Source organism: Quercus suber, unplaced genomic scaffold, assembly GCF_002906115.3.
Source record: "Quercus suber isolate HL8 unplaced genomic scaffold, Cork oak 2.0 scaffold_279, whole genome shotgun sequence".
NCBI classification, from domain to species: domain Eukaryota; kingdom Viridiplantae; phylum Streptophyta; class Magnoliopsida; order Fagales; family Fagaceae; genus Quercus; species Quercus suber.
Genome location: NW_027069735.1, coordinates 537,524 through 549,415, shown reverse-complemented (window position 1 = coordinate 549,415; position 11,892 = coordinate 537,524). Strand labels below are relative to the sequence as shown.

The window sequence follows — 11,892 nt, the reverse complement described above, 5'->3', positions numbered from 1 at the left end:
TAACTTTAGAAAATCAATTGCACAAGTCTCATCAGCCATGATCACGTCTCGGTCACTTATTTGAAAACAAGAATGTGTCTCGGAAGGAAATTTCATAGGCTTAAATACATCAAAAGTGACCTCATCCTCTCCGACCCTCAAAACAAGTTTTCCTTGTTGGACGTCAATTAAGGTTCTCCCCGTCGCAAGGAAAGGTCGACCCAATATCAAAGGGATCTCCTCATCCTCATCCATATCAAGGACAATGTAGTCAGCTGGGAAGATGAACTTATCAACTTTTACTAATACGTCCTTAATGACTCCTCTTGGATATTTAATAGATCTATCCGTCAATTGTAAAGAGATAGTGGTTGGCTTTACTTCTCCAAGACCCAATTTCCTGAAAACAGAGAGAGGCATTAGATTAATACTTGCCCCTAAATCACATAAAGCTCTATCAAAATAAGATTTTCCTATAATGCAAGGGATAGTGAAACTCCCCGGATTTTTCAGCTTAGGCAGCAGCTTCTTTTGTAAGATTGCACTACTCTCCTCTGTCAGCATTACTGCTTCATGCTCCTCCAATTTTCGCTTCTTTGATGTAATATCCTTCAAAAATTTAGCATATTTAGGCATTTGTTCCAAAGCTTCAATGAGAGGAATATTAATATGCAATTGCTTAAATATACTTAGAAATTTAGAAAACTGATCATCCACATTATTTTTTTTTAATCTTTGTGGAAAAGGAATTGGTGGATCATAAATTGAAGGAGAATAAGTCTCAAAAGTAACTTCCCTGGAATTTTTGGATTTTGAAGCTCTTTCATTCTCCTTAGTCTTCTCAGCTTGCTCCACTTCTTTCATCTCTGACTCGGCTTCCTTCATCTTTGACTCCTCATTATCCACAGCTTCATCTTGTTTGGCATTTGTTACTTTTGGCTCCTCATATTTTCGTCCACTTCTCAATGATATTGCCTTTACATTTTCTTTCGGATTGGTGACAGTGTTGTTTGGCAAAGTTCCTGTAGTCCTCTTTGTGAGCATGCTTGAGAGCTGACCGATCTGCTCCTCAAGATTACGAATTGAAGCTGAGTTGTTTTGGATCGCCACATCTGTCTTCTGCATGTATTGCATAAACATGTCCTCAAGTGTTGGCTTCTTCTCTTGTTGTGGAAATTGCTGAGGTGGTTTAGCCTGCCCTTGGTTATTGCTCCATGAGAAGTTGGGGTGATTCCTCCATCCAGGATTGTACGTGTTCGAGTATGGATTATTTTGACATTGAAGATTTGACACGTAATTTGCTTGTCAATAACTCGATTGGGAAAAAGGATTTCCCACTTGGCAGTTGACACTTGAATGATTTCCTGCACAATGATCACAAACAACATTAGTTTGAATAGTATTAACATTCATTTTACCTAGTTGTTGAGACAAAGTTGCCATTTGTGCATCAAGTTCTAAAACTCCAGCTGTCTTTCTTGGCATTACTCTTTCTGTAGGCCATTGATAGTTGTTGGATGCCAATTCTTCCAGAAGTTCATAGGCTGCCTCATGAGTTTTATTCATTAAAGCTTCACTAGCTACTGCATCAACCATAGACCTGTTTGTAGCTCTTAGACCATTGTAGAATGTTTGCACTTGAAGCCATGTTGGAAGGTCATGATGAGGACACCTTCGCAATAAATCTTTGTACCTCTCCCATGCTTCATATAATGATTCACCCTCAAATTGGATGAACGTGGTGATATCATTCCTTAGCTTTGCTGTCTTTGCGGGAGGGAAATATTTTGCTAAGAATTTTTGTGCCAACTCCTCCCATGTACTAATGATGCCATGTGGCAAAGAATTCAACAAAACTTTTGCTTTATCCCTAAGTGAGAAGGGAAAAAGCCTTAGTCGAATCACATCATCTGTCACTTCGTTATGTTTAAAAGTATCACAAATTTCCAAGAAATTTGCAATATGGACATTAGGATCCTCTTGTGACAGCGCCCCGAACTGGACAGTCTGCTGTATCATCTGAATGATTGCCAGCTTGATCCCAAAATTATTGGCTTGTATGGCTGGCCTCCTTATGCTCGATGTAGCTCCATTGACCGAGGGCATAACATAATCTCTTAATCTCTTAATGCCTTTTGCTCTTGATCAGCCATATTAGATAGAGATGTGTTGGCCTCTTTCTTCTTTTCTTTCCTGAGCTGATGTAAGGTTCTTTCAATTTTAGGATCAAAGAGTGTATACTCTAATAGTTTAGATCGGGGCATGCACTTCTAATTCCTGAAAAGAAAGAAAACAAACTCAGATGCACTAATTAATTTTTTCTAAATTTTTTTTAATTTTTGAATAAGTGAAATAAAATCCAAAGTAGTAAATATCTAGCTAATATCAATATTAATAACAAATAGCTAATCCCCGGCAACAGCGCCAAAAACTTGTTCGTGTAAAATAACCTGCAAGCGCACAGAATCGTAACAAGTAGTAAAGTGTTTTTTTTAGAAAGCGAATGTCTGATAGGTCATAAACTGAATGACCCCTTATGATTAAATCAATTAATTAATTAGCCAAGTTATTAATTAATCAATTTAACATGCAAACATGTGGTAGCACAAACAAATCACCAATAAACTAATTATGCAGCGAAAAATAAATGACACGGTGATTTGTTTACGAATAGGGAAAACCTAACGGCAAAAACCCCACCAGGTGATTTTCAGGTCACCACTCCTGAAACACCACTATTATCACAACAAGCGGTTACAAGTAAAGGAATCCCAAGTACCTTACCAACCTACAGTTGAACCCTTACCCCAATACCCAATTGGACTTGTTCTGTAGTGACAATTTCCCTTTTGATGCACGTCTCCCAAGTACGTGACTAACCAATTTGATGCGCGAATCCTAGTACGCGGCTTACTCCTTTGCACAAATCCAAATACGTGACCAACTCCTTTGCATGAATCCCAGTACGTGACTAACTCCACGTCAACCCTTTGATTGTTGTAGTTGATTTGCAGCAGCTTCACATAGAAACACCAATAAGATCTTCAATGTTGGTGCAAGAGACTTTGCTTGGTTACAGAACCCAAAGACGTACAAGAAACGCAGCAAGAACTCTTTCTTCTGTAGGAGGAGGCTAGGGTTTCAAAAAGAAAACCATATGAAGCTCTCTAGGGTTAGGTTTTTCTTTTTCCACCTCCTTTAAATAGGAGTTTAATGGGTTCTCCTATTCCAAATAGGTTTACACAAACCTTGGGCTTTCTTAGTCCAATAAGGATTATACAAACCCATAAACAAATAGCCTTTTAGAATAAAAAGTTGCTGGCTATAATCTGAAAACTCGTAAGCTCGATCGATCGACCAGCTGTTGAGCTTTAATGAACCTCGACAGATCGAGCTTCCATCGAGCAAGTATCGAGACCTGCAAATTTGCACTTTTCTTGAGCAGTTCTTGAGTATTCTTCATGTCTTCAATTTAACCACTTGTAATGATCATCTTGAACCTATTTAGATTTACCCAAATACAAGTAAAATGCGTTTTGTCAAAGGATATGCCAATTACATAAAAATATGTCCCCAACAATCTCCCCTTTTGGCAATCCGTGACAAAACCACAAGAGTACATTGAATGTCCTAGGATACATTATACTCAAGATTACAGAATAAATAGGCCTAGTCTAAAAGATTTGAACCTTGGAAGTTGCTACAAGAAGAAGGTTCGGAATCTTGACTTGGCTTTAACTTGTCTTTCTTGAAAAGCACTAAACAAAACACATCAAGGTACCATGTGGAAAATAATGACAAGTTAAATAAACAAGAAACATGTGTATAAAGAGAGAAAAGAAACAACACATGTGAGATAAAGAGTGAAACACATACATCATCATCAAATATAGAAACAACACATGATGTATGTAAATGGTTACAAAACCAAAAGATACACAACACACAAAATATATCAATATCAATGTGAATCAAACTAACTCTCCCCCTAAGTTAGTTACATCAAAAACTTTCTTCCCTTTAACATGAAGTTCTCCCCCTGAGTTTATTACTCCCCCTGAGGAAAGACATTCAATTCTCAAATTTCTCCCCCTTTTTGACACGATTGTAAAAGGGCATAAAAGGCCAAAAGACATGGCAGGAGATAGACAGAAAACTGACATAGAGGGAACGAGGTGAACAAGGAACCATAGACCTACAAGAAAAGAAAAACAGGATGCTATGGACACAAAAGAAAAAAATGCAAAACAAAAAAAATGAAATGCATGCAAGGGGATCTTGATTGATAAAGAGGTGGCGAGACAGGTGTCGAGCATAATAGATGTCGACAGATGCAGCTGTCGAGGGATAAATCAAAAAGAGGCTATAGAGAAGCTGGATCGATTCACCAACTGTCGAGAAGCTATCGAGGGGATAGGAACTTTCTTGATCAATCAACCAGGTGTCGAGGAGGTGTCGAGATTGCGATAAGAAAAAGCTTGAGAAGCTCGACAGATAGCTATGTATCAAGGAGGTGTCGAGCTTGCTTTTTAAAACAGTTTTTCGAGAAGTGAAAAAACACAGACATGAATGCAATCCAACATGCACCTCAACCAATGATCCAATCAATATATTAAGCTCTCAAAATCATCTCTCAACAAGAATTTAAGCACATGGATCCTCAAAAACACACACACACACACTAAACAAGTCTAACCAATTTTATTTTTCAAAAACAAGTCAAGACAGTTTAGTGAGCATACATTAGCATATGTAAACACTTGTGATTGCCAAATCACATTGTACCTGCACATGTATCAAGAGTAGCAAAGAATATTGCGTGTTGTGTGTGAAAAATATCGCAAGATTGCATATGTGTATACATGTTATGATGATCTGAGATATGAGAAAATAACTTTAATTCACACACAATCATAACTGTTTGCCCTTTAAGGTACATCTTATAACTCCCACATCTCCTAGAAAACACGCTTGCAATCATATTTAAAGCATTTTAATCTTTTTGCTTTTTTATTTTCTTTGAATATTTTCTTTTAAGCATATCATGCATGAGCATATATAAGAGAGAAAAGAAATACCCAACATGTTAAGCATAGACATTGAACTTTTGCTATGCCGACGCATACGGATGTCCTTGACACTACACTTTTGATATGCTGAAGCATATATGTGTCATTCATGATTGGCGGGCAATAGTGGTGAGATGGTTATTTATGCCTTTCTCTTAGAATTTTCTAGTCCTACCCATCAAAAAGAGCGATACGAGTGTTAAGTTTCAAGAGATAACTTAATCTTACTCATCACAAACAAGAGCCACAAAGCTCACTTGCTTAGTTGCGCATAGAGATGCTTATCTAAGCTATAAAAGATACAAAGTTTGGAAAATTTTGTTTCAATGGCCATCTAAGGTACACAAGTACCAATGTACACAAAATACACACACTATTTTTGTACTTTTTTTTTCTTTTATTTTGAAAAAATAAAAATAAAAACTAAATAACCAAACAAAAACAGACAAACAACATGAAAGCAAAAAGAAAGGTGCATATGCATGAAGGCATGATAAAAAGGTACAGATGCATGAAAACATAATTCCAAAAACAGATAAGAAATCAAGCAAAGAGAATCCTACTTTAGATAGAATGAATTAAAGTAGAGGACAAACAAAAAAGACAATTAAGTCTTAGGCTCCTTTATCACCCATACAGTACGAGTCTTTCGCCGTGTAGATGAAAATGCACGTGTCCTAGTATGATTACTAAAGGACATAGAGGAATTAGAATTCCCTTGGATTTGAGTTATAAAGCTCAAAGCTTTTAATAACTCACCAAGAATAGGTACAGAGCCTTTAGACAAAGGATGAGACCTATTGGACACTCGCTTATGAGGAAACAACTTGAAATAATTTGGGCGAGTGTGACCAGAATCACCACAATGGTGACAAACATGAGTAGTTTTAGAGCTACCCAGCTTCCTAGAAGGAGGTCTAACCTTAGAGGTTGACAACTTAGGACAATTTGGCCTAATATAACCAACAATATGACAATGATGACAAGTAGGGACAAATTCAGAATTTTTATTCAACCTAGGAGGAGTTTTAGACATAGGTTTAGAAACTTCAGCGTTAACATCAAAAATTTTACCTTTGTCTATCCTAACAATATTAACCTTCAACTCTTCATTATTCCTTTTAAATAGGGGAACATAAAAATCTTTTTCTTTTGAGTTAGGCTCAACAACAAGTTTGGCACTAGTAAAATTTTCAACTTTAGTTTTAAATTCAACTAGTTGCTCTTCCAAACTCTTAATTTTGTCCACTTGAGATGAGATTTGATTTTTAAAATTCTCATTCAAATTATTGGCTTCATCCAATTTTGCAATCAAATCATCTTTTTCAAGCTTAAGCTTTTTAAATTTAGCTTTTAATTTTGTAGAACATTCAAGAGATTTCATACAAAAATTATAAAGCTTGCAATAGGCATCTTGAATATCATCATGATCATTCAACATAAGATCATGCAAATAAAAAAAATCAAGAGTTTCCATGACAACAGGGGTCAATGGATCAACACAACAAATATTAAAACCTAATCAGAGTGTGCCTGCTCTGATACCACTTGATATGCCACAAACTGAATGACCCCTTGTGATTAAACCAATTAATTAATTAACCAAGTTATTAATTAATCAATTTAACATGCAAACGCGTGGTAGCACAAACAAATCACCAATAAACTAATTATGCAGCGAAAAATAAATGATGCAGTGATTTGTTTACGAATGGGGAAAACCTGTCGGCAAAAACCCCACCAGGTGATTTTCAGGTCACCACTCCCGAAACTGCACTATTATCATAACAAGCGGTTACAAGTAAAGGAATTCCAAGTACCTTACCAACCTACAGTTGAACCCTTACCCCAATACCCAATTGGACTTGTTCTGTAGTGACAATTTCCCTTTTGATGCACGGCTCCCAAGTATGTGACTAACCAATTTGATGCGCAGATTCCAGTATGCGGCTTACTTCTTTGCACAAATCCAAGTACGTGACTAACTCCTTTGCATGAATCCCAGTGCGTGACTAACTCCACAGCAACCCTTTGATTGTTGTAGTTGATTTGCAGCAGCTTCACATAGAAACACCAATAAGATCTTCAGTGTTGGTGCAAGAGACTTTGCTTGGTTACAGAACCCAAAGGCGTACAAGAAACGCAGCAAGAACTCTTTCTTCTGTAGGAGGAGGCTAGGGTTTCAAAAAGAAAACTTTATGAGGATTACACAAACCTTGGGCTTTCCTAGTCCAATAAGGATTATACAAACCCATAAACAAACAGCCTTTTAAAATAAAAAGTTGCTGGCTATAATCTGAAAACTCATAAGCTCGATCAATCGACCAGCTGTCGAGCTTTAATGAACCTCGACAGATCGAGCTTCTATCGAGCAGGTATCGAGACTTGCAAATTTGCACTTTTCTTAAGCAGTTCTTGAGTATTCTTCATGTCTTCAATTTAACCACTTGTAATGATCATCTTGAACCTACTTAGATTTACCCAAATATAAGTAAAGTGCGTTTTGTCAAAGGATATGCCAATTATATAAAAATATGTCCTCAACAATGTCGAACCCACAAGGATTAACTATGTTATTAAATACTGAAATTCACTAAATAAATTACTATTTGGAAAATCGAAAATAAATGGAACGTTCTACTATCTAAATTAAATTAAAATATTTAATAAAAATAAATCTATGAATAAAAAAAATTAACAAAGCGTAAAAATCTAAAAGTGTAAAAATATGATAAGAATGGATCTAGAGCAGTTGATTTCACCTAACAAATCCCACACAATTTATTCTTCCTAATTATTAAATTCTAATAATCTCCTGTTGATGATTAAAAATCCCTTCACTATTCAATATCTTCTCTCGAATAATATCAAAAATATCTTCAGCTAACAATTCCATATCTCTATGCGAATTTAATTAACTGGAGACTCATTACGTACTTTGAATTTTCTGAAAAATCACACTAATTGCGGTAAAGCATCTCTACTTTCGCTCAACTAATGGTGTTTAATTCTAGAACTAAAATAACAAATCACCTCTCGGTCTCATTGTAATTCAATTGATCAAACAATAATTCATAAAAAAAATATTAAGCATTAAGAATAAGAATTAAACACTCAATCATGGAAATATTAAAAATAAAATAACTCAGAATATAAATTGTGTGTTCATTGCTAAACTACATCAATGCTCTAGAAAATAAAATTTAGTTCATAAAAAAATTGAAAAGAAAACAAATAAAACTTATGTTTTTCATCTAAATTGGTTGATCAACATGAAGCTCTCGCCTTTGTCCTTAGATCCTCCTCCTTAGAAAGACTCCCAAAAAATATTCTTTAATGCGGCCCCCCTTGAATTTGCCCTAAAGAGCCCTTAAATAGGTCAAGGAATCCTATTACAAGTTGAATTCTCGTTTGGAGAAAATCCCAGATTTTTAGGCTTCATTTAACCGACGATTTTGGCCCATTTAACGTCAAAATTAGGGCTCTTGTTAAAATACAAAGTTGTAGCCCTTTAAGTTAAATTTCCAGCCCAACTTGAATCATCTTGATTGGACATCTGAGCCGAAAGTTATACCAAAAATACTAACTGATGTGCGGGCTGGAATCCTAATCCGAATTGGACTTAAATTTAATTGGGTCTTCAAGTCAACCGATTTACATCCACAAGATGTGGATCAATCTGAAATCTTCTCAATCCTTCAAAGCACAAATGAATAGATAAATATAAAAAAAAATCAAATCAAATCAAAAGAAATAAAGGAAAACTAACAATTTAAATAAATAAGAGGATAATAAAAATCATGTAAAAATTACACTTATCAGCTTTCCCCAAAGAGGCCTTAGTCTTCTCTGCATTTTCTAATTTTTTCTTCAAGGACTCAATCTGTCCTTTGGCAGCAGTCAGTTGCTCCTCGGCCTTGCGAAGTTTTTGCCTCTGATCTTTGGCTAGTTTTGTAACACCCTTTAGAGCTGCATCCATGCTCTGCCTTGCCCTTTCCTCGCCCTGCAACTTGCTCCTCAGGTCCTTGGCAGCCTGATCAGCGATGTTGAAGCTCTGTACAGCTACAACACGCCTATTCCTTTCATCTTCAAGTTGCTTGCTGCTGCTGCTGTTGGCCATCTCCTCTGCCCTGAATATGGCTTGTATAGACTGAAGAAGAGAACAAACGCAAGTTAAACAGGAAACAAAGTTCAATCAATATAGAAGACAATGCTAATTAAGTCAGGAAACCTTACCATCCCCAAATACCTCTTGAGGCTAAGGAAAACCTCCTGCCTCTTGAAATTCCGCAGCTCGGCCATGTCCGAGGGCAGTAGCAGAGCCCTCTCCAAGGCATCGACCACGTGGCTGCCAGTGCCCCCCTGAAAATCTCTAATGGAAGCATTGTCCATCAGAGGAGCCCTACTAAGCATTGGAGTTGGGAGCCAAGCTTGAGGCTCGGGTGGAGGACTGACCCCTCTCTCAGGCGCCCTGTGCCCCACCTTTTACTACTTGGCAGCTCGCTGGGTCTCCTCCTCCTGTGTGGGACGAGGTCTCTCAGCCTCCACAACCTCTTTCCCCTTTGACTCCCTTTTTCATTTGGGGTGGGAGGGTTCAGGTCTCGGTGGTAGGTTTGACTTAGGGGGAGGAGGAGGGAGTTTGGATGTGGCGGAAAGGAGTTGGCTCTGACCAGAGGAAGGGGATCTGCCCCAATTTGTCCTCCCTTGTGCCTCTCTTCCCAGCTGGGACTCTATCAAGTCCAGCAAACTTGATTTTTGCTTCCTCTATATTCCCATATCTTCTTCAAAGGGTGCCTTACCAATATCACAAGGATGGTCCTCAGGAGACAAGGCTTGGTTAAAGACTTCAAATTCGTCCTACGACGAAACCAACTCAACAATTTCTTCTTCCTCTCTCTCTACTTTTTCTTCCTCTTCCTTGACCTGAGGGCGAGAGGAAGAAGAACCCACCAAAGGCACGCCCTCTAGAACTGAAGCGCCCTCGGGGAGAAGGAATCCCTCAATAGCAACACTAATCCTGTGGAGGCGTGGATCATGTGCCTTGATAACATACTTCGAAGCTTGGAAAGCACGTGATATTGGTTTATATCCCAATATCAAATAAGCCGCCCGAAGTTGACTGTCGTCTTCGTTTACGAACACCTCGGCTTAAAGAATCTTGTCCAAACTCTTCCTGTTGACTAGACTTAAATGTGGCTCGATGGTGCGCCTGTCTGTAAAACCATGAAAAGCAAAATATTAGCAACCTCACAACACAGGTTGCATTAAGACGTTGAATAGATCCTACTCCTACCCCTAGGACCTTACCTAGTTGCCCATCCTCCATCGGACAAGGGATGCCATCATGCCATTCCCCAGACACGATCAAGAAGTCCTTGTTTAGCCCTTTGCTAGACTCTGGGAGACATTGTATAAGCCTGATTTCAAGCTTCCTTGTCTTCAGATAATACCCCTTCCCCTTCAGGTAATGAAGTCTGTAGACCCAATTCACATCGTGATGGGTCAACTGCAACCCCATTTTTTCGTTTAAGGCGTTTACACACCCTAGCATTCTAAAGATGTTTGGGATGCACTGAGTAGAGGCTAACTTAACGAACCTAAGGTAATCCCTCATCACTGGCCCCAAAGGGATCCTCCGCCCCCTTCTATAAAGGCGATCATAGGTATCACTACCTCATCTTCTTCCTTTCGAAAATGCCACTCACCCTCCTTGCAATATCTCAAACCCACGTTGGGTGGGATCCTGTAATCAGCCTTAAACTTCTCCATCCCTTCCTCGGACTCTACCAAATCTTTAAATCTACCCATCCCTAGGAAAAATCTCAAGGAGCTAGAGAAGTTTAGAAAAAGAAGAGGTACAGGGAGAAAGATACAGAGAAGGGAAAGTAAAAAGAGTCTGTAAGGTTTGGAAGAACTTACAAGAATGAGGAAGGTATCCTTGGACAGGCTTTTGAAGGTATATGAGTAAGTGAGAAGTTCTGACAAGTACAATGTATGTGCGCAAGAGCTCTTGAATGCAAAAGTAATTTGGGCAAGTTAATTTAAATGGGTATTTATACACATGGCTAGTTGGTAGCTGGAATTTTCCCGCTCGTAAGTCGAAAAAGCCTTCTCCACCGTTGGATCACCATCACACCGTAGAACGTGGGAGGGACAACCCGCCGCAGGAATTTAATGCAGGCGCGCCCCAAATGCTAAAGTGTCAGGAATGCACCTTAGGCAGTTAAAAGGGCACTGATGCTAGCAAAAGACAAAATGTAATAAGCCAATAGCATTTTCGAGGACACCAAAATCCTCCTCCCTGTCTGAGGGTGCAGGCAGCAGAATTTTGAGGGGCTATTATGGGGTCATAAAGCCCAATATTGTGCATCCACCTCCTATACTGGGCCTGAAGCCCATGACGAGGCCCATAATCGCATATGAAGAATATAACGGTAATCACGACTGCCAAGGAAACAGTGCCGAGGACAATCCTGTCCTTGGCTGGGCAGAGCCAAGGCTGATATAAAGAGACTCGCCAACAAAAATAATCTTCCGAAGTGCCCCAGGGGAAGGGACAAGTATTGCAAGCAAGTGCACAAGAGCATGGCGGTAGAGCAATTCCAGGAAAAGCTATAGCTTCCACATTAAATGCTCCACAACTAACACTCTGGCCGCATTAATGTGAAAATGATACCTGAACAGCGGCTTCTCTGACTCACAGCTACTACCTAGGAGCTCTAATAGGAAGTTGATGTGACAAAGACAATCAACAACAGATCTGACCTACACGTGTATGGTGGAAATAAAGGAGGAGAGTAGTATATAAGGAGGAAGAAGCTCTGAGAATTGGGGATCGAAAGAG

General features: G+C 38.6%; 1 non-coding gene across 1 annotated transcript; it reads left to right on the top strand.

The window, feature by feature from the left end:
* The first annotated feature begins 1,633 nt into the window (after positions 1-1,633).
* On the top strand, positions 1,634-1,740 carry LOC112003218 (small nucleolar RNA R71). Its single transcript, XR_002881936.1, has one exon. It is a non-coding gene; the product is annotated as a small nucleolar RNA R71 (small nucleolar RNA).
* Positions 1,741-11,892: the final 10,152 nt, after the last annotated feature.